The sequence below is a fragment of the Colias philodice genome, chromosome 28, assembly GCF_061535455.1.
Source record: "Colias philodice isolate Cphi_HAF_F1 chromosome 28, ilColPhil1 Martin Lab GWU primary, whole genome shotgun sequence".
NCBI classification, from domain to species: domain Eukaryota; kingdom Metazoa; phylum Arthropoda; class Insecta; order Lepidoptera; family Pieridae; genus Colias; species Colias philodice.
The window spans coordinates 5,592,154-5,615,720 of NC_143113.1; the positions used below are offsets into that span (position 1 = coordinate 5,592,154).

Genomic DNA, 23,567 nt, shown 5'->3' on the forward strand with positions numbered 1-23,567 from the left:
CATCTATGAGATTTCATTAAAATCAAATCAATTTACATAATATTAACGCTTCTTGGAAATTCATAATTTAAATATTATGATGTTGGTGAGGTTGTTTTTTTTTAAAGTTAAATAAATAATTCATATCTTCCCAGAGTCCATTTCAGGTGCGCTTATATTTCATGTAAATATATGTACTAAATTTTTATAAGTGAGGGTAGATGTTTATTATTTGATGTCAAACAAGACACCATTACAGTTAATATAGGTAATAGTAGATAACAGTGATTGTGTTCATTCGTTACATTGTTATAAATCTTCAGCTTTTTTTTTAATTTTCGCCTTCTTGCGTTCCCACAAAAGATAAGTTGTAACTTTTGTATTTATTCTTTATAATTATAATTATATAGTTAGACTCATGTTTTATTAGTTAAAGTTAAGTATGACAAAATAAGAAAATGATGAAATTTTATTTTTATGTAGGTATAACTTTTACAAGACTATAAAGAAGGTCACTTTAGTTCTTGATAAAACTTTATTTGTTAGTAGCTTTTTAATAAAATAAAGTACAGTTATCTTTTGATTTTTTTTATTAACAGATTCAATGTTAATAAAAATTGGCGATTTGCGTGAGGATGTAGTGGAAATTAGTAACCTTGCGCGTGGTCAATCATCAATCATCAATCATCAATCATCAATACATATAATAAAATTCTAGAAAAGTGATGTCTGTACAATGAAAATATGTAAAAAAAATTAGCAGGGGTTAAATTATTAAATCGATCCCAAACCCAAAACTGTAGTTAAAGCATATTTTCCGACGCTGGTTCTTAGATAAAGTGTATCAAAATCGGTTCATCCATTTATTATACATACCTTTATAGGGGTAAAAGTGGGAATGTGGGAAAAAATATTAGTTATATTTTTATCCAATTCGGTTTATCCATTACAGCTTCTATTAGATTACAGCGGTAAAAGTGGGAATGAACAATAATGGAATGTTGTCAAATAATATACTCAAGCGGTAGATATATCAAAATATGAAAGAGCAACGTGTGAATTACAATTAATAATGTTTTATCGAAATCGGTTCATCCGTTTATTACATATAGGGCACTTTAGGGGTGACAGTGGTTAGATAAATAAACCAAATGGAGCATCAAACGACAGGATATGACGTGTACATATAGGTACAATTAGATAATATGGTTTACATCAAAATCGGTTATCCCATTTACTAGGGGTGGAAAGGGAATGGGTTGAAAGTCTATTAAAGAAGAGGGGGATATGGGAGCGAGAGGATAGCCACACACTGGAAATTTTGAACTCTACTCAAAGCCACATAGGCCTGGCCCTTGGCAATTTTTTTTCCTAAAGATACCACTTCTTTTGTCACTGTGGTCCATTACAATTTGTGCACGGTTGATGATGATGTCAAGGAGCAACAAACTTATAGATATCAATATGATATAGGAATGTAAAATGGAGGTAGGTCTCGCTTACTTGAAAATAAGAAACCGAAGTTTAAAATTTAAAAATTAAAAAAAAACCAACGCAACGAATGTAAAGGAATAAACAATAATTTTATAAACTTCCCGAGGATCTTTAAAATTAAGTACCATTATAAAAAAAATATAATATATGATATGATAATGATGGTATGGCAGCTCCGACGACTTTGTTTTTTTATTTTTATAAATATTTAAAATGGTATTTATTAATTTTTATTGCACGGTCTAAACGGTTTAGTTACTACAGGCGTGAGACAGGAAAGATCTGCAGGCCGAGACGGCAGAGATTAGAATAAACGCTATGGAATAGAAACTGCTATCGCTAATTATTATTGACATAAGCTCATCACATTTTAGTAATGGTTCGGTCACACTACCAAAATTACGACGACGACAACGACCAAAATTCTCATCCAGACCAAATTTGTTCAAAATAAAATATTAAAATTTCCCGTCATACTGGTACTCGGAAGAAAAAAATTTCGAGGTCAATTAATAAAAAATAGATTTTTTTCGATTTTCTAGGAGCTACCGTTTCTACGAAAAATCTATTTATTCATTCATTAAAAAAAAAAATCCAAGCACCAGAACGACAGGAAATTTTAATATTTTATTCTAATTGTGTTTAGCACTATTTTGTTAAATTGCGACTGGATGAAAATTTTGTTTGTGGTCGTCGTCGTCGTTGGTAGGGTGAACAAATCCTTAGCAAAACATCATACGCTTATGTCAATTATTAGTATCGATAGCGGATTCTATTCCTTTGCGTTTTGACGTTTGTCTCGGCGCTCAGTTGCTTCACGATTTATTAACAAAAACATCCATACAAGGAAGGAAGAAAAATAAATTTGCTCCCTTCCCCTCTGGTGCCTAAAAATAAATTTTACGTAGAAAATTAATTAAGTAGGTATTTATTTTTTTATTTTTTAGCTCAGTTTAGTAATAAATTTTACTAATAGTTCTTTGTATTATTTATGGTAGTACGTGTTTTTCCTTTAAATTAAATAAAAAAGAAGGGTTGCACTCCGGGAGTGCCGGCAGAAGTGAATACTTGATTATTAACGTTGAGCATGTTTGATGTTTTGGAATGGTATCCGTCTTACGCTTTTTCGATCAGGTCACGTGTCCTGACGCGAGTTTAAGATTTTATACCCATTACAGAAAAAGTGCTCAACGCCGCTAAAGAAGTTTTCACTTCAAAAATTAAGTAGTAACTACTATACAGTCACTATTCCACGCGGACGAAGTCGCGGGCACAGCTAGTACCGTGATACATGGAGTAAGGCGACGATTTGGTATCTTAGAATCTTACCAAAGAAGTTTCACTTCTGACACGTGACACGTACGCTCTTTTTTATACATACATTGGAGCAAGATCTCTTAGTTTGTGATTATCTACTTTTTTTCACCTGTGATATGCAGGCTTAATCATTTAGAAACGTAAAGAAATCCACTTCAAATAATTCGTCAATTACAGTTCTTCAAATTACGAAAAACAACCTTTTAAAATATCATTAAATGATTACGCAAGACATTTGGTAAGAAAAATTAATACTTCCGGTGTAATAAATAAAATTTATGTTTGCCAATTTCATTAATAAATTATATGTATACCTTGGGCGAAACCTTTTGAAGCAAATTGTGACTTTTAAATTAAAATTTGTAATAGTGAAGCCAATCTAATCTCATCTCAATACTATTGTAAAGGCGAAAGTTTGTAAGGATGTATGGATGTATGGATGTATGGATGTTTGTTACTCTTTCACGTAAAAACTACTGAACCGATTACAATGAAATTTAGCACACATATAGAGGGTAACTTGGATTAACACATAGGATAGGTTTTATCCCGGAAATCCCACGGGAACGGGAACTATGCGGGTTTTCCTTTGAAAACGCGGGCGAAGCCGCGGGCGGAAATCTAGTACCATCATATTAAAGCAAATTAATGTTCAAAAGTATTTAAATTATGCACACATACTGCACTGCACATTAGATTAACATGGTAACAGTTATATCACTACATAGTATAAAACAAAGTCGCTTTCTCTGTCCCTATGTCCCTATGTATGCTTAAATCTTTAAAACTACACAACGGATTTTGATGCGGTTTTTTTAATAGATAGAGTGATTAGAGGAAGGTTTTAGTATATAATTTATTATGTTTTAGACAAAGCGGGCAAAGCCGCGGGCGGAAAGCTAGTTACAGATATTCAAAAGTAATATACAAACGTATCGAATAAGTAATTCTAGTATGTACATTAAAATGACGATATTATTCAGTCGAGTTTTAAAATTATGCAACAATTAAAACACCTCTAATTTTTAAAGTCAATCCCCAATACAACAACATTTTATCAACCTCTCTTCCCTTACCAAACACACATATTTTCACCAAACCAAACGACCTTCAAGAAAAACAATATCCCATATTATCACGATTGATTGTCACCCTACACCCCCTCTCCAGTCCGCCACTCTACAGCAAGTTTGTTCACCAGTTCACTATTTGAAAGTGCTTTAGTGTGGTTGTGTGTGGATTTAAATCGCTTCAGGTATATATATGTGCAAAACATTATTATATTATCATTATTATTTATTACGCAAGCAAAACATTATTATATTATCATTATTATTTATTACGCAACCAGCCAACCACTACCGCCAGCCAGACAGCCTGTACTCTAACCGAAATAGCAAGAGAAACAGTATATCAAAAACCCAACTATACTAAAATGACTTTTTTTAAAACGTTGCTAGCTCCCGTACTATACGCAATAGTAACTAAAATTTTATCAAACAATTATATTATATAAACAAAATTAGATACAACTTTTCCAAATGTAGAGCTGAAATATACTCAAAAACATATTATTTATCGAATAAGAACATGACTTTTTATAATAATTATTGGTTATTTCACATAAATAAATCAATTTTCAATACTTGAAAAGCTTAAAGCATATTTTTCCTTAAAACTGTGTTTTAAATTGATATTGACGATCTTCAAAGTGGCTTTTATATTTGTTTTAATGTTATTTTTGTTATTATTTATATGCTATTTGTAATACGATTTCACTTAAACACGAACACGTATTAGTAGGTATAATTAGAAAAATAATAATCTTTAAATATAGTTCAAGGGAATTAAATGAAAAATTCTTCACTATCACTACATAGTATAAAACAAAGTCGCTTTTTCTGTCCCTATGTCCCTTTGTATGCTTAAATCTTTAAAACTACGCAACGGATTTTGATGCGGTTTTTTGTAATAGATAGAATGATTCAAGAGGAAGGTTTAGTATATAATTTACATATTAGGTTTTAGACAAAGCGGGCGAAGCCGCGGGTGGTAAGCTAGTATTTAAATAAAATGAGGAAATACTTAATAAAATAAAAAGTCGATAGATTTAATGTTTTATATATAAACCAGTGTAACAAGACAGACAGACTTACATATATTTATATAATAATATGTTTAATATATAAGTTACATAACAATATTTGTAACCTACATTTCTTGTTTTATAATAAAATCGAGTTTAAAGATGCTTTAAAACATAACAATATAAATATAATAAATAAATATTTAATAAATATTTCGGGACTATAGGACACGGCACGATCTGATCCCATACTAAGCTTTCGCTTGTGTTATGGAAACCAGATGGCTGATAAACATACATATATATAATTTTAAATAAATACTTATATAGATAATTAACACCCAGACACAGAGCAAACATCTATGTTCATCACACAAATATTTGCCCCGAGTGGGAATCGAACCCACGACCAGTGGCTTGGGAGGCAGGGTCACTACCAACCAAGCTAACCGGCCAGTCAAATATCAAATATATCGCGTGAAATCTCTCTCAATTTATAAAGTTTTAATAAATGAAGGAGGCAACGAGATATTTAATAAATAAATGTTTTTAATAAAGATAGGAATAGTCAATCAAAAGTACACCTACTTATAAACAATGTCAAATCCTCTGCTATGTATTTAATCTACATTTTAATTTATTATGTGATAATTATTATGAATAAATAAATAAATATACGTGTGGCACTCGAGGACTGCCGCGGTAAAGCTATTGTATAGCATCGCATCGCTGTGCCGGTTGGAGTGGGGGTGTTAGGTTTTTTCGTTACGGAATTTTTTCATTCGGTCGCCGCGCTCAAGGCCCACGATAGAAGCTATGCAATAGCTTAATAAATATTTATGACCAACCTAAGTTCAAAATTACATTAGGACATTTAATAAAATAAATTGTAAAGTTTCACCAAAATCCGTCCAGTACTTTTTGAGCCAAGTCGTTACAAACATACTTACAAATCTTCATAATATTAGTATAGATGACACCTAACATTTACAAATAAAATACCAAAGTTTATATCTTTGTATATTTCCATCCGCTATTTGTGTTATGTCATAACTACGACATATATTTATTATATACTAGCGGTCCGCCCCGGCTTCGCCCGTGGTACATGTTTACGTTTTCTCTACATAAGAACCATCCTCGTACTTCAAGGAATATAATAAAAAAAGAATTATCGAAATCGGTTCAGCCGTTCTCGAGTTATGCGCTTACCAACACATTTTGCGATTCATTTTTATATATAAGAAGATAAACTAGCCGTGCCCAGCGGTTTTAACCGCAGTATCCGCTCCTGTTGGTCTTAGCATGATGATATATAGCCTATAGCCTTCCTCGATAAATGGGCTATCTAATACCGAAAGATTTTTTTTTTAATCGGACCATTAGTTCCTTAGATTAGCGCGTTCAAACATACAAACTCTTCAGCTCTATAATATTAGTTTAGATAAAACAAAAGGATACCCACGAATAGATCACATTTCAAGGTCACAATTATTTAGCAAACATTCACTTTCAGTCAAATTTATTTCGTTCACCACAAATTACAATATTATGGTTGAAATGAAAATGAATACCAAAAATATTTTTGAAGTGAAACTTTTTCAGGCGCGTTGAGAGTAAAATTACAATACGTTCACGTCATGGAGTAACGCGAATTTGATATCTTTGAATCTTTTTTTTAGCTTTTTTTTAATAAATTAAAATTTGTATAGATTTGAAGTGGGACATTAGAAAAACTTTCCGTTCAAAGATTAAATAATAGTTGAAGAGGTCAAATGCACATGTTTTGGCTTTTTATATGTACCTAATCACTATCTAAATTTTAATATATTACATAAGAAATCCATATAAATGTAATAATATTATAATTCTTTATATTTATACTCATATTATACAAAGGAATACCTAATTTTGTTTTTTCGTTCGTTTATCATAGAAATATGTAAAACTACTCATCCTATTTTGGCCCTATCCTTATTAGCCCTGAAGATAGTTATATTCCTTAGTTGCATTAGCTCTACATTCTTTTCAATTTTTATATCGGCTCTATAAGTATGTATATTATTCTAAGTTTCAAAATATAAAAAGCAATAATTTCTACAACCTAGAAAATTTCGTCATCTATATATTTTGAAATAGTAACATTTATGTAAAAAAAGAGCGTATGTACCGAGCACACGTGTCAGAAGTGAAACATCTTTGGCAAGATTCAAACATACCAAAATCGCGTTACTCCATGACGTGACGATATTGCCTGCGACCTTGAAATTTTACTCTCAACGCGCCTTTTTACTTCAAAAATCGATCAAGAAAATATTTTAAATGCATTTGCCCCATAGGGGAACCTAATTAAAAGGAAAATCGGAAAAACCGGTTTTTTGACTTATTGCTTATTATGTAACCGGTTATTACATCAAGATGTCTTGATTGCAAATCATATTTTGAAATATTAGAAGTCAGCTGATGGTGGTGTTTGAACGTCTTTAAATTATTACTTTTAAAAGTGTAATTTTAAGGTGATTATTTATGTGAATAATATTTATTGCAAGTATATTTTTTATGAATTGTGGTCAAGTTAAATCAGTTGTTAATCACATATCTAAAATTGTTTACGTGTGGATAAAATTTTGTATAGAGATGGATCTTTAAAAATAAATTATATATCTGAATTACTTTTGATAATATCCTATTTTTAACCGACTTCAAAAAAAGGAGGAGGTTCTCAATTCGGCCGGTATTTTTTTTTAAATACATTATATAACTTAGACAATGATTTTTTTTGTTCCAAAATTGTTCTGATTAAAAGCCGGAATTTCAACGTATTATATAATCTAAAATAATAACGATAAAAAAACAGGACATGCTTTTTAACACGGGAAGTACCAATAACAGATTATCGCAAACAAAAATTAGCATTAAAAAAGTTACATCCGTTACGTAGTTAAAACTTATGAGAAAAAAAATATTTTTACAGTTTTTAAATGCACGTTGAGAAACGTAACGACAGTGTTTCTCAAACTGTAATAAAATTCCTCAAAGACTTCATTTATTTGTATTTAAAATTCGCGTTTTACGCAATAATAATTTATTTTATTTTCTATTATTTTGATTATTATTTGTCTTAGTGTGTTTATAGATATGTGAAGTGACGTGAAAGTGGTAAATTGAACAATAAGTGTTATTTTGTGTTGAACAAGAGGAAAGTTATTGGTAAGTTTTTATTTTTTATGGCACTTTAAAATTTTAAATTAAATAAAATATATAATTAAGCGATTCCTTTCTGATAATCTTTGGTTGGAAGGTTTTTTATGAATCTTCTATAAAAATAAACGAGTGTGGCAAGCACACGTATCAAACGTGAAACTTCTTTGGCAACATTCAAAGAATCATACCAAAATCGTCGCCTTACTCCATGACAGTATTGCCATGACACGGCCTTGAAATTTTACTCTCAACGCGCCTAAAGAAGTTTCACTTCAATAAATTTATGAACAACGAACATACATCCTCACTAGCTTTGAAGTTATATTAGTAGGATGGGTTATGGGATAGTGGGATAGATAGTATGGGATTCGAATCCCATCAATCCAATCTCAAACGGATCTAGAAGCGACTCTCTATTTAAATGATAATTTAAATGTAAAAGTTTAGTGATGTAACCGAAACGTTGAAATCGATTCGACGTAGTTGCATCGATTATTCGGTAGCCGTCACTATGGTTAATTTTTAATCAAGATATTTTTGAACTTTACTTTTCCTTTTTTGATGAGTTTTTTGTTAATTGTGTGATGGTAACGTAATTACACTTTAATAAAATCTCTGTGATTGTAAAGTTGTCACGCATAAACTGCTAAACCAATTTTGATGAATTTTGCTAGTCAATTAAATCTTGGTGTAAATATAGGTTTCTTTTAATTGTAAAAATAAAACGTGAAAGAGCTAAAATAGAGGCAAAAATTATTTTGCAAAAAGATACACATATTTTATAGAATTTAATTTCAAATATTTAAATATAGTAAACAAGTTATTTATAGTTGTTATCAAATCATAAAAACAGTCACGCGCGTTGAATTCTATTGTATGGAAACATTTTCTCAAGTATTTTACAAGTCTTTCCTTTGTTTGTACCTTGAAGTGTTAAATTGTTTATATTATGCATTATTAAACATGAAAACAGACGAATATTCAATAATACAAAAAATTGTTTTACTGATGATTTTCAACAACATTAAAGACGGACACATTAAATTAATCTATACTAATATTATAAAGCTGAAGAGTTTGTTTGTTTGTTTGAACGCGCTAATCTCAGGAACTACTGATCCGATTTGAAAAATTCGTTCGGTGTTGGATAGCTCATTTATCGAGGAAGGCTATATATCATCACGCTAAGACCAATAGGAGCGGAGCAATGTGAGAGAAACCGCGCGGAACAGCTAGTTTAGTCATATAAGTAAATAACTCAAAGTTTTATCTTTATAAAGAAAAACAGTTAGGTAACAATTTATTTTTAGATACTTATATATAAAAAAACATAGAATTAGGTTTTATAGTAATAGAAATAACATATGACTCACAAATTAAACACCTATATAATAAATTATGCAAATAAACAGCCATTTCCACACTGAGACCATCAAATTACTATCAAAAGAAATAAATCTTGTTCATTTAGATATAAATGTCAACATTTAAAGCTTGTGTAGTGGAAAAGTTTGTTTATTTGTCAAGGCTAAGGTATGGAATCGCTTGATCGATATAGGAGAGTTATATAAAAGTAGTAGGTAGTAAGAATACCTTTATTCTCCAAATGTATATAACACAAGGGTGACTGACTGACTGACATAGTTATATATATCAACGCACAGCCCAAACCACTGAACGGATCGGGCTGAAATTTGGCAATCAGGTAGATGTTAAGACGTAGGCATTCTATAAGAAAGGATTTTGATCAATTTTACCCCGAAGGGGATAAAATAGGGCATGAAAGTTTATACCATAAATGAATTGATATTTTCCACGCAAGCGAAGCTGCGAGCAACAGCTAGTATATTTATATATGTAGAATATTAAAATACATAAATCCAGACATTAGACAGACAGACTTGCCTACTTATGCCTACTTTGTATATCGTCAATTTATTATTAAAAATCTTTTAGCTAAACTGCATTTTAATTTTCACTGCTGCTTTGGGTTTGCGGATAAAGTAAAAAAATAATAAACAAAGAAAAATGGCATATTATTTATTCAAGTAAATAGTTTTTATGTGATCTTTAGTCTATAAAAGCAGAGTTTACGTAAATTCATAACTTTATCAGTTCCTATTATATATTTATTGACATTTTCCAAATTTTAAATTATACGATTAACCTTGGCCCACAAAAGGCTATAAAATATATGTCAACTTAACTTCCTACGCTAACTTAGGAACACTTAACATTGCATTATGTCATTTCTAAGTATATTCCAACTTATTATGTAACTTAAGTTTAAAGTTGGAAGAGTCAAGACCTTTTAAAAGTTTTGATAAAAATAATGGCATTTTGTAACACTTATGTAAACGATTTTTATCAATACATATAAAGTTTAAACGTCTGTTTGTAATTGCATAATTATAAAATCTTATTATACGCTTATGATATACTAACTGCGCTTCGCGGTTTCACCCGCATGACTCCACTCCTGTTGGTTTTAGCGTAATGATATATAGCCTATAGCCTTCCTCGATAAATGGGCTATCTAACACCGCAAAAATATTGCAAATCGGACCAGAAGTTCCTGAGATTAGCGCGTTAAAACAAACAAATATGCATGGTAGCTTGTTGTGTGTAGAGTGTAAATACAGCGTTGTTTCTTCCTGTTCAACTAAAACATGTAAAAATAGGCTGCACGAAAACAAAATGAAAAACATGTGCGCTGTACATCTTTATATATAAAAATGAATCGCAAAATGTGTTGGTAAGCGCATAACTCGAGAACGGCTGAACCGATTTCGATAATTCTTTTATTATTATATTCCTTGAAGTACGAGGATGGTTCTTATGTAGAGAAAACGTAAATATTATGTACCACGGGCGAAGCCGGGGCGGACCGCTAGTATATAATAGATATTAGTAAATATATACATTCATCCTGTAATGATAATGATGCTTGAAATCTATACATATATAAACTCAAAGGTGACTGATATAGTGATCTATCAACGCACAGCCCAAACCACTGGACGTATCGGGCTGAAATTTGTCATGCAGGTAGATGCAGGTAGATCTTAGGACGTAGGCATACGCTAAGAAAGAATTTCCCGAAATTCTTGCGGGAACAGGGAAAAACGGGGATGCACGTACTACAAAGTAGTGGGCGGAAGCTAGTAAATTATTAAATTCTTGTGTCATAGCGTTTGTAACTTCTGTGTGATTTTAAAATTTTGTGTATACAGGGTGTAATCGTTAAGTGTGCACAGGCGATTATTCCGTAACTATTACAGATATCAAAAAACTTTAAACTGATATCGAAAGTACTTAACCTAATGAGTAAAATGGCCATAATAAATTTTTAAAAATAATACGAGAAATATCTAAAAAATTAACTTTAAACCCTCCCATACATTTAGTATGAGATATGAATATCCCATGTACATGGGTTGATCCAAAAGTAATGATAATCAATATTAAACAAGGTCATTACAGTTAAAATAATTATGTATTTCTCTAGATAGTCTTCTAACTAGATAATATACTTCGATATTTTTTTTCCTTAACTTAGAAAAAAAGAAAACTTTGACTTCATCTACAAAAACCCCTCAAAATCGGCCATCACTTCGCTGTCGTCTTAAAATTTCTTGTATCGACGGTGTTTCTTGTGCCGAGGTAAGAGATAGAATTAACTAGGAGCTAGATCTTACAAACAGGGTGGGTGTTCAAGCATTTTCAATGCCGATTTTTGATTGGCAGCCATTGCAACTGACGCTTTGTGATCTGGTGCGTTGTCTTGGTGAACCAACATTCAAGACCGAAGTTTGCCATGTCTCTTTTTCTTACTAACCTACCCGCAATCTTTTAATTTGGTCTGTGTAGTAAGAGCCCTGTGTAGTAGTGGCTACCTTCTTAAAATATTCCACATTTCTTCAGCGTCCCAAAAAACTACGGCTTTAATCTATCCCACTAATTTTCACTTTGAAAATCTTCACCGTCACTTTGGAAGCTCGCATCCAGGCCATTGATTGTTTCTTGGTTTCAGCATAAACATGGTGAACCCAGGTAACGCCCATGGTCACAAATCGTGACAAAAAATTATCCTGATCTCATTAAAAATTTAGAAATTCACCCTCTAAATGTCGAATCGTTGTTTCTTCTTTTCGTCGGGAAACATTCTGGCTCGCACTGTTCACATTAAAATTAATGTTAATACTTGGAAACGTGGCCTGTAGATATAATTTTTTTGTGATAACTTAGTGATTACATGAGCAAGCATAAAACATTTATTTTATATTTTTATGTGCACAGGAAATACCCAATTATCATTACTTTTGGATCAACCTATACATTTAATATGAAAGATTTTAGCTTTTTTTTTTGTTTTTTTGGTTTTCTGCTTTAATTACTTCGCAAATTTGGAGGGAAGTTCATTTAGAAACTGTAAATAGACCTCCTCATTGTATTGCACAATAAGGACGTCACTTCGAAAATCTACTATGAATACAAAATGTATGGGAAATAAATTGTATGGGAGCGTTTAATGTAACATTTTTGGTTATTTCTCGTTTTATTTTTAAAAATTTATTATGGCCATTTTACTCATTAGGTTAAGTACTTTCGATATCAGTTTAAAGTTTTTTGATATCTGCAATAGTTACGGAATAATCGCCTGTGCACACTTAACGATTACACCCTGTATAGGTAGGTCCGAGAAGAAATCACGGATTATTTTAATATGCCTAAATGAAAAAGGATGTCCTGTAAAACAATTTATGCTATCAAATTTGTCTCACGGTAATATCACAGACTAAAAACATTAAACCAGTAAATGCCAATTACATAATAAATATAACCATAAACGAATATTATATTACTTACGGAAACTATAATCACAAAAATATGTTGATATTTAATCAAAAAGTCACGCATATGTTACCTACTTTTGTGGTTGGCCTTCACTTTACGAGGTTATATAGGACATACAGACAAACCCGGATATAGTCTGTGTAGAATTTCAAGTTTAAGGCATTAAGATGCATATTGTAGCTTTAAATCAATGATTTTAAAAGTAAAAAGGTGTAGATAGGTCAACAACACAACATTCGATCAAACACGGCACACACACGCACGGCACACATACAAATTGTGGCTAATTAGCCACATTATCTGCCACTCCGGGAGCGCTAATCTATACCCAATTACCTACTTATAATATCATAACTTAAACTTATCGACGACGTCAAGCTATTATTTCCCACTTCAGGGACAAAGGCCTCCTATGAGGGTATGCCTTAGAGTATTACCTTATATACTCTAAGGATTATGGACTCCACCACGCTGGCCGATTGCAGGTAGATGTAATGTTGTCGAACTTTTTGGTTTTTGCACATGTCGGTTTCCTCATGATGTTTTCCTTCACTGATTGGACTGGTGGTTATGTAGATAGTATATGCAGATTAATCGAAATTAACATTAAATTTTACTTGTTTTTACAACTCTATACAAAAATACATTTATCTTTTATCTAAAGATAAAAGAGGAAATAAATTGTTACATAATATAAAATAGTCTAGACGAATTACAATTATATTATTAAATAACATTTAAAACTCAACAGCACTTCTATTTTTATTATACACATTGAATTTATTTCCGCCCTGATTAACAGAACCACTAAAAATACATCAATTGTATGCTATTGAATTAAAGTAATTTTTGACCTCTTGACTATAATTGTAAGGGTGCTTTTTCATCAATAATGTGCGAGGATGTAAAGCGAGGAATGTCTGTAAATAACCAATCATACCGCTTCATTTAGTTTGAACTTTGAAGTATTTAGCGTTTACGATACTATTGGTTACAAACACATTCCTCGCTACACATCCTCGCACATTATTGGTCGAAAAGCACCCTAACTAGCCTTCCGACCGCGGTTTTGTCCGCATGGTCAAAAATAAAGGCGTATTACCCGTGGCCCCCCGCTATGACCCTCAGGTGGGTCTACGGGTAATATTTTTTCCCCGTGGACCCACTGCTATAGAATGATATGACAGTGGGTCTACGGGCACTTGAAATAAAAGTACTTTTTACCCGTGGTCCCCCGCTACCATGCTTTGACCAGTATAGAGACAGGATTTATTTATTTATTTATTTATTTAATCATTTATTGTACCACACCATTTAATATTATAATGTACAGTATAATATATATATCTGTTTGGATGCGAAGTACAAAAGGTGACCTTATCGCTTAAAAGCGATTTCTTCCAGGCCACCTAAGGATTATTAATATATTATCTGCACTTCCCGGTTTATGTCCTGCGCAATTATTTCGAACTAGCGGTCCGCCCCGGCTGCGCCCGTGGTACATGTTTACGTTTTCTCTACATAAGAACCATCCTCGTACTTCAAGGAATATAATAAAAAAAGAATTATCGAAATCGGTTCAGCCGTTCTCGAGTTATGCGCTTACCAACACATTTTGCGATTCATTTTTATATATAAGAAGACTAGCAGTCCGCCCCGGCTTCGCCCGTGGTACATGTTTACGTTTTCTCTACATAAGAACCATCCTCGTACTTCAAGGAATATAATAAAAATAGAAATATCGAAATCGGTTCAGCCGTTCTCGAGTTATGCGCTTACCAACATATTTTGCGATTCATTTTTATATATAAAGATTATAAACCGCGATAAAAGCTTGTATATACTACTCTCTAGCCTGACTATCTCCAGTCATAAATGATAGAATATGGTCGTTAATGAAATATAATTTAATACACAAATGTTTGAGTTTGAAAAACTTTTCCTTAATCAAGTTCTACCGACTTATAGTTATATCGACTTATCGATTTAGTCAGTCAGTCAGTAAGTTAAACGAATGAAATATAATTCAATACACAAATGTTTCAGTTTGTAGTTTGAAATACTTCTACTGCACCCACTTATTGTCGAATCAGTCAGTCAGTAAGTTGAAATGAACCGTAATGAATTCAATAAGTATTATTCGAGTGACCCACGATTTCTAGTCAGAGCTTTGTTGGCCAATACAATAGTGTTATGTAACATTGAGTAAGACATTGTATAATAACTGTATAAACTTAGTTATGACTGCGAATGGAATGAAATAAACCTTGGGTTACAATTCAATTCCTGACAAATCTCTATCTCGGTTGAATAAGTCATTACTTAAAAGTATAGTATGGTTAAAAATAGAAATAGCAAAAATATAAAAAGGTAAAGATATATTTATCTACTAGCATTGCTCCGCTCCTGTTAATCTTAGCGTGATGATATATAGCCTACAGCCTTCCTCAATAAATGGACTATCTAACACTGAAAGAATTTTTCAAATCGGACCAGTAGTTCCTGAGATTAGCGCGTTCAAACAAACAAACTCTTCAGCTTGATAATATTAGTATAGATTAAAAAACAAAAAGGTAAAGAAAGATATATATTTATTTATTTATTTTATTATGAGCCATAGCGGTCCCTCTGCTGAGGATAGGCCTCTCTTCCCTCAATCCATTTCTCCCTATTTTGAGCAATTTTGCTCCAATCTGCTGAATGGGAATCAATCTCGTCCCGCCATCTTGTTCTGGGCCTGCCACGCAGCCTTTTGTCCTTGTTGGGGATCGACAAAGTGGTAATTTTCGCCCACAACTCCTCCGACATTCGGCAAACATGGCCAGCCCAGTTCCATTTCAGATCAGCAGCTTTACGAGCTAAATATATAAGTTAAATAAATGTGATAAACATATTATGTACCAGGATGACGAGAATCTTTTTATTACTTTTTATTATAGACTAGCTGCTCCGCGCGGTTTCACCCCCGTGGCTCCACTCCTGTTGCCCGTAGCGTGATGAAATATAGCCTATAACCTTCCTCGATAAATGGGCTATCTAACACCGAAAGAATTTTTCAAATCGGACCAGTAGTTCCCGAGATTAGTGCGTTCAAACAAACAAACAAACAAACTCTTCCGCTTTATAATATTAGTATAGATTGATGAACTTAAATACAATTATAAACATAAAGAAAAAGAAAAACAAAGATATTAAAATTTTAATTAATGCAATAGAATTAAATTACCGTCTACTTCATAATTATCTAGACTTGTGTTGTAGACTTTTACCACAGTATTACAATATTGAAAATATTATAATACTGTGCTTTACTGATTGAGTTCCTATAATTATAGATAACCAGTCTAACAAGACCCTCGATTGTATGCAACCTTGTGTTTAATATAGGTATGAGCCTCTGGATGTCAAGATAATTTAAGATATATTCTGCTGTAGTTTATTGGTGAACACACACAATCGTCTTTATATCAGACTAGCTTTCCGCCCGCGGCTTCGCCCGCGTTTTCAAAGAAAACCCGCATAGTTCCCGTTCCCGTGGGATAAAACCTATCCGATGTGTTAATCTAAGTTACCCTCTATATGTGTGCTTAATTTCATTGTAATTGGTTCAGTAGTATTTGCATGAAAAAGTAACAAACACACACACATCCTCACAAACTTTCGCATTTATAATATTAGTAGGACAATATTGTAGGTAAAAAAATACACACTTTGTTGTGTTTATTTTATAGATATTGCATGTGTTCACTAACCACAGATAATGCTAAAATTATAGAAATAGAAATAGAAAACACTTTATTGTACAATGCACACAATAACAACATTTACAGAAACGATATGTAACTTAAAATAAATGTACAATTTGGCGGCCTTATCGCTTAAAAGCGATTTATTCCAGGCAACCAAATTATAAAGTACTATAAGAAATAACACGCGAGGCCGGGTTAAATATTAGTTTGAATGTAATAAGAATGTACTGCGATTTTACACAGCTACCTAATTGATGTAGGTAGTTGATAACAAAGCGCAGCAAGTCAACGACTATTATTAAAGTGAGGGTAGTTGGGTCAAACGTCGTATAAACAAGATCCGAACCCCTAGGCACGATTCGTACGAATACGCCTCGAGTCATGTTTTGACAGGAAATAGTGACAACCATTCATCCACAAAAATATTCAATCAAAAGTTACGTCTAAGTTCTAACAGTACCTATTTCATTCAGAAATAAAGAAAAGCATGTTTTGAGATTATTTCCTACAAACATACATACAAACTTATATAAATTGGTATATAAATATAAAACAGCTAAACAATAGCTAATAAAACTTACATAATGATTATCATATTCGCTAACAAAATAGACAAACCAAATAATACGAGAAGTAGGAATTGAGGTCAAATAACCACTTATATATTACGTGAATTTATGTTTGTTTATGTCATTGAGGTATTATTATAGAGAGGACACCACGAACAAAATCTGTGCGACAAGCGCGGCGGCGCGGGGGGGGAGTGAGTCATACACTTTGTAGATATTCTGCCTCTTATTACTTAAAAATTAAAACCAATCAATGTAACAAATAAATATTGTTTATCTCATTAAAAAATATGAATAAACTTATCAATTAAAACCAATCAATGTAACAAAAAAAAATATTTTGATACGATTGACTCTAACTAGTGTTACAAATAGTGTAGTAGCGATGGCCTCTCTAGTACGTAGTACATAGTAACTCAAAGGTTTATGTTATTTTGCTAACTTATTATTAGCTTAAATTGACTTAAGCTGCTGGAAATATAAAAGTAATATGGAACAAAAAGTAGAGGCTCATGATTGCTTGTTTAGAATTGGAATCCATTACAATAATCATCATCACTACATAGTATAAAACAAAGTCGCTTTCTCTGTCCCTATCTATGTCCCTTTTATATGCTTAAATCTTTAAAACTACGCAACGGATTTTGATGCGGTTTTTTTTAATAGATAGAGTGATTCAAGAGGAAGGTTTTAGTATATAATTTATTAGGTTTTAGACAAAGCGGGCGAAGCCGAGCGGTAAGCTAGTATATTTATAAAGTAAGTTACACACTAGCCCAGTACGATTTCCAGTTAGAAACAAGTTTCCAATTCAATTAGGAAGCCAGTCGTGAGTCCACCTTCACTTATATTAAACTCAAACTCAAACATTTATTTAAGAAGACATATTATATTACAATCGGTTTTGTTAGTCATAGCAATTAGGTACTACTGCTTTGTCTATCAAAGTCAGACATTTATTTATTCAATTAGACTTCTAGAAGCACTTTAGAATCGTCATAACATAGTTTTACCTATAAGAAATAGCAATGCCTTAATTTTCTTTAAACAAGACTACCGTCTATTTAATACTTCATTATTTAAAATTTCGAATTTATTTCTAAAAACTATTGTTCCTAAAATAACACTCACTAATTTTTTTTTTAAATATATATTATCCATTCACCCACACTTATTTTATAATTAAAAAAAAAATACTGCTAAAGTCAAATAGTTTTATATTCTTATCAAATAGTGTTCAAACGTCTGATATTATGTAACCGACCATCCGGTTTTCTCAGAGACCCGTTTTATATGGGTGAAGAGACAAATTATTTATTTATATGTAATTTAATCTATATCTATATCTACTATCTACTAATATTATAAAGAGGAAAGGTTTGTATGTATGTATGGTTTTCACGCATAAACTACTGGACCGATTTTGATGAACTTTGGCACAGATAATCTTTAGACCTTGAGAAAGGACATAGGCTACCTTTTATTGCGAAATATGTACCACGGGCGAAGCCGGGGCGGACCGCTAGTAATATTATAAAGCTGAAGAGTTTGTTTGTTTGAACGCGCTAAAATCAGGAACTACTGTGCTAATTTGAAAAATTATTTCGGTATTATATAGCCCATTTATCGAGGATGATTATAGGCTATATATCATCACGCTAAGACCAACAGGAGCGGAGCAATGCGGGTAAAACCACAGCTAGTAATCAATAAATAAGTAAATAAATCACACTATGTATGAACTTGGATATTTACTATACATATACAGGTTGTAATTATAACTTTTCTTCTATTTAAAACGACTTAACAGCACATACGTTCGTATTTCTATCATTGTTATTCTGGTACATAAGCAACCAAGTATCATCAAAATACGTTCAGCAGTTTTGTCGTGATGGACTAACAAACAGTCACACTAAATTGCGAAAATTTAAGTAACAGTATACTTAGAATATTCGTATCAAATATTTTGTATGTTTATCTAGCAACAGTATCGGAATAAACAATTAAAAGTTATTAAATTTCTAACCAACTTCCTAAACCTTACTTACCTTACTTAGTTACAACTTAACTACATTTCATTATAAGAGTCAATATAACGCTTGCAAAACGCAACCTTCAGTTTTATTTATTCATCTATTGAGGTCAGTGTATTTCATAATTTGTCACTATAACTTAATAGAACCATTCACTTGTGTTTAAGCACTAACTTTCACTTAGGTGTTGTCATGGTAACTTGGTACAACAGTACAATGTCGCTTCCCCCTGTCCGTATATAACTCAAACTGAAACATTTATTTACTCACATGTTTAAACTATCCTATCTCTCAAGTTGGATCGAACTGCACATGGTGTGCGAATTTAAGTATAATCGGTTAAGTGGTTTAGGAGTCCATTGAGGACAAACATTGTGACACGAGATTTATATATATTAAGATTACGCCTTTTTTAGATATAAGTCACTAGAAGTATAAAATAGGAAGTGAATTTCTAATTTCTAGCTCTATTAGTGTCGAGAAAAAGTACATTATGACAAATTATCGGAAAACAATGCCCGTGTCACGCAGTAAATTGCACTTTCTCTGCTATTTTATACATTATTATTTATTTTTATGCACTACAACTATAGATTGATACTTGACGCATACGACGGATGTCTTTAAACCGACTTGAAAAATGAGGTAGTACGTTTAAATTTAATTGAGAACTGACGATATTTTTTGAGAATTTTTCTTCATTTATCCAGTGAATGTGTAATAATGTGTGAAATAATCCATTTTTAAATATTTTTCAATAATATTTGCAATAATAATAAAATATTATGTTAAACTTTTGCCACAGTTTTACTTAAATTAAATGTAAATAAACAGTAAAAGTTGTGCGAAGTCCCATGTCCCCAAGTGGGGTAAGGGGCAGATGCATTATACATCTGTTTCACTGATTCTTTAGGGACAAGTAGGTGATCAGCCTTCTGTGTCCTGCCAGACCGAGACATTTCTTTTTCTTCGTCTCCACCGGGAATTGAACCCAGGACCCCTCGGTTCTACGCGCACGCGTCAACCACTGTACCAAGGATTCGGTCAAAACAGTAAAAATAAACTCGTGAAATTAATATGACCATTAAGTCCGGTTTAAAGTATAAAATAATAAAAATATATATATAACCTGAATGCATACATTACCTTCCTTTACACAGTCGAGTAAATTTAATGTCATTTTGAGTACATTTAAGTAACTAGTTTAAAATTGAGGTCCAAACTATTTAACCTAGGGATATTAACCTACATGACCATACAGTTTAAAGGCCAGTAGGTAACCAACTTTGCCCTAAAAGGAGTACTGCGTCTTCCTTTTGTATGTAATGCATTCGCTTATAATTATTGCTACTATCTTGTACTAAAATTTTATTAAATACTATTAAAATTAAAATAAATGTGTGCGTGTACTAGTGTACATACGTAAGAAGTAAAACTTCTTCATGACCTTATTTTTCAAAAAAAAATATTATATGCAACTTTACAGAAATACGTCGAATCACGCGTGGTAGGGATAAGAAAAAGATGGCGCGTAACGGAAAAATGTCACGCGTAACGAAAAAATGTTACACAAAATTTTTTTACAACCCCGATAAAGAAGTTTCACTTCAAAAATGTTTATTTTACGTCTTAAACAGAATTCATAATAAAATATCTAAAAAATGTGTTCTAGGATTCTTAAAATAAGATTTAATCTATAAAGAAACAGTAAGTAAACTATTTTTAACATGCTTGTAGTTTTTACATATTATGTCATAGTCTTTAGATTCGATTTTGACCCACTTTAAACGGACAGATTTAATTATTCAAACTTTGTACACTTATGATCGGTGACAATACAATAATTTCATGAGTTTATCTTAAAACGTGTTTTGTTATTAATTGTTAGGTTCCGCCCGCGGCTTCGCCCCCGTGGTGTTTTGATAAAAGGTAGCCCATGGCACAGATAATCTTTAGACCCTGAGGGTCTAAAGATTGTCTGTGCCAAATTTCATCAAAATCGGTTGAGAGATTTAAGCGGGAAAGCGTAATAGACAGACAGACAGACAGAGTTACTTTCGCATTTATAATATTAGTAGGGATTATAAATTTATTCGTGATCATACCAGTACATTCCTAAATTATTTTTACATATATTTCTGAAAAAAAAGTACCTAGTCAATTTGTTTTAGTGGCGATGAGTTTTTTCTTTAATTATATTTCTAACCACATGTTTAACAATATATACAATTATTTACAACATAATTATTGCGGATTTATTTACAAATCCATATTATAAATGCGAAAGTAACTCTGTCTGTCTGTCTGTTACTCAATCACGCCTTAACTACTGAACCAATTTGCATGAAATTTGGTATAGAGATATTTTGATACCCGAGAAAGGACATAGGCTACTTTTTATTGCGAAACATGTACCACGGGCAAAGCCGGGGCGGACCACTAGTGATAAATAAATGGCGGATATTACGCATTATCATTAAAATGTCATTAAATCTAATAGATGTTTTTTATATATTTATTTGCTAAGACTGTATGGGTAAGTAATGGGTATTGTGTAGTAAGAATACTACCTATTAAGTAATAGTATAAATTTCATATGTGATCATTAATATGTATAACTAGCTTTCCGCCCGCGGCTTCGCCCGCATTTTCAAAGAAAAACCCGCACAGTTCCCGTTCCCATGGGATTTTCGGAAAACTATCCTATGTATTAATCCATGTTACCCTCTATATGTGTGCTAAATTTCATTGTAATCGGTTCAGTAGTATTTGCGTGAAAGAGTAACACATACATCCATCCTCACAATCTTTCGCATTTTTAATATTAGTAGGAAGGATAGGATTAGCAGGATTGTTACCAACATAAACATCTATAACGTAATGACGATTCAAAAGTGCTTTTAGAAGAAGTCTAATTCAATAAATACATATATGAGTTTGAGTTTTTAATTATATGTTTAAAAAAAGCCTCAAAGTCACATTTTCTCGGTCGGTTAAAATTTGCCAACAGTTACAGTTATGCAACGGACAGACAGACAGTATGACGTGATACACATACAGAATACAACCTACATGCTTAAATATGTAAATTTGTTACGTTGGTGAAAATATGGGGCCGTTTTTAATATACATGGAATGAAAAATTAGTCGGTTATAGACCAGTATCTTTTTAACTGTAGTAACTACTATTATAAAGGCGAAAGTTTGCATGGATGTTTGTTACTCTTTCACGCAAATACTACTGAACCGATTACAATGAAATTTAGCACACATATAGAGGGTAACTTGGATTACCACATAGGATAGGTTTTATCCCCGAAATCCCACGGGAACGGGAACTATGCGGGTTTTCCTTTGAAAACGCGGGCGAAGCCGCGGGCGGAAATCTAGTGACGTTATAATAGTATGCTCAAATAACACCAGTCCTTATTTTATAAGATACTAGCCGCGACCCGCGTTTTCACCCGCGTGGCAACGCTCCTGTTGGTCTTGGTTTTATGATATATAGCCTATAGTCTTCCTCGCCCCTCGGTAAATTTGCTATCTAACACCGAAGAGTTTGTTTGTTTGTCTGTTTGAACGCGCTAATCTCAAAACCTACTTACTGGTCCGATTTGAAAAAATTCCGTCATGTCGGATAGCCCATTTATTGTCTATATTTAACGAGGAAGGCATATATATACATATCATCACGTTCAGACACTTAATTTTAAATCTCTTATCTTCATAACGAACAGATAAACAAAAAGTATAGATATTATATTATATGTATACTATTATATTTAAAGTTACTAGCAATCTCTTGTTTATGGTTAACCATATAAAATAAATAAATATGTTAATAAATTAAGTTAATCGCCTGTTACTTTAAAATTACAAGCTATTACTTAAACATCATCTTAACTTATCCCCACAAACTTGTAATAAAAAAGGTCGAAATTACCATATGAATTTAACCGATTGTAAAAAACTAGAGTATTGTCTCTATCACGCATTCGTTCTACCTCGCAGAGCACTTTCACTACACATAAATCTTATATAAGAGGCCTGCGGTTCGAATCCCGGCGGTAACAAAAAACAAAATATAGTCTAACTAGCTGTGCCCCGCGGTTTTACCCACATTGCTTCGCTCTTGGTCTTAGCGCAGCGTGATGATATAATATAGCCTAAAGCCTTCCTCGATAGCTATCTAACATTGAAAAACTTTTTCAAATCGGATCGGTAGTTCCTGAGATACTCGCATTCAAACAAGCACACAAACACTTTATATATGTAT

General features: G+C 32.3%; 2 protein-coding genes across 8 annotated transcripts in view; both read left to right on the plus strand.

The window, feature by feature from the left end:
- Positions 1 to 23,567, plus strand: part of LOC149476386 (uncharacterized) — a 244,529-nt gene that overhangs the window by 179,378 nt on the left and 41,584 nt on the right. The window lies entirely within an intron of this gene.
- LOC149476395 (uncharacterized) overlaps positions 1 to 23,567 on the plus strand; it is a 61,724-nt gene that overhangs the window by 18,140 nt on the left and 20,017 nt on the right. For 2 of the 7 annotated variants that reach the window (XM_089712145.1, XM_089712147.1), the window contains exon 2: positions 7,851 to 8,086. The gene's annotated coding sequence lies outside the window, so the exon portion shown is untranslated. Of the gene's footprint in view, positions 1 to 3,973; positions 4,046 to 7,850; positions 8,087 to 23,567 lie in introns of those variants that run through there. The other 5 variants (XM_089712148.1, XM_089712146.1, XM_089712150.1 and 2 more) reach the window with 5 other exon arrangements.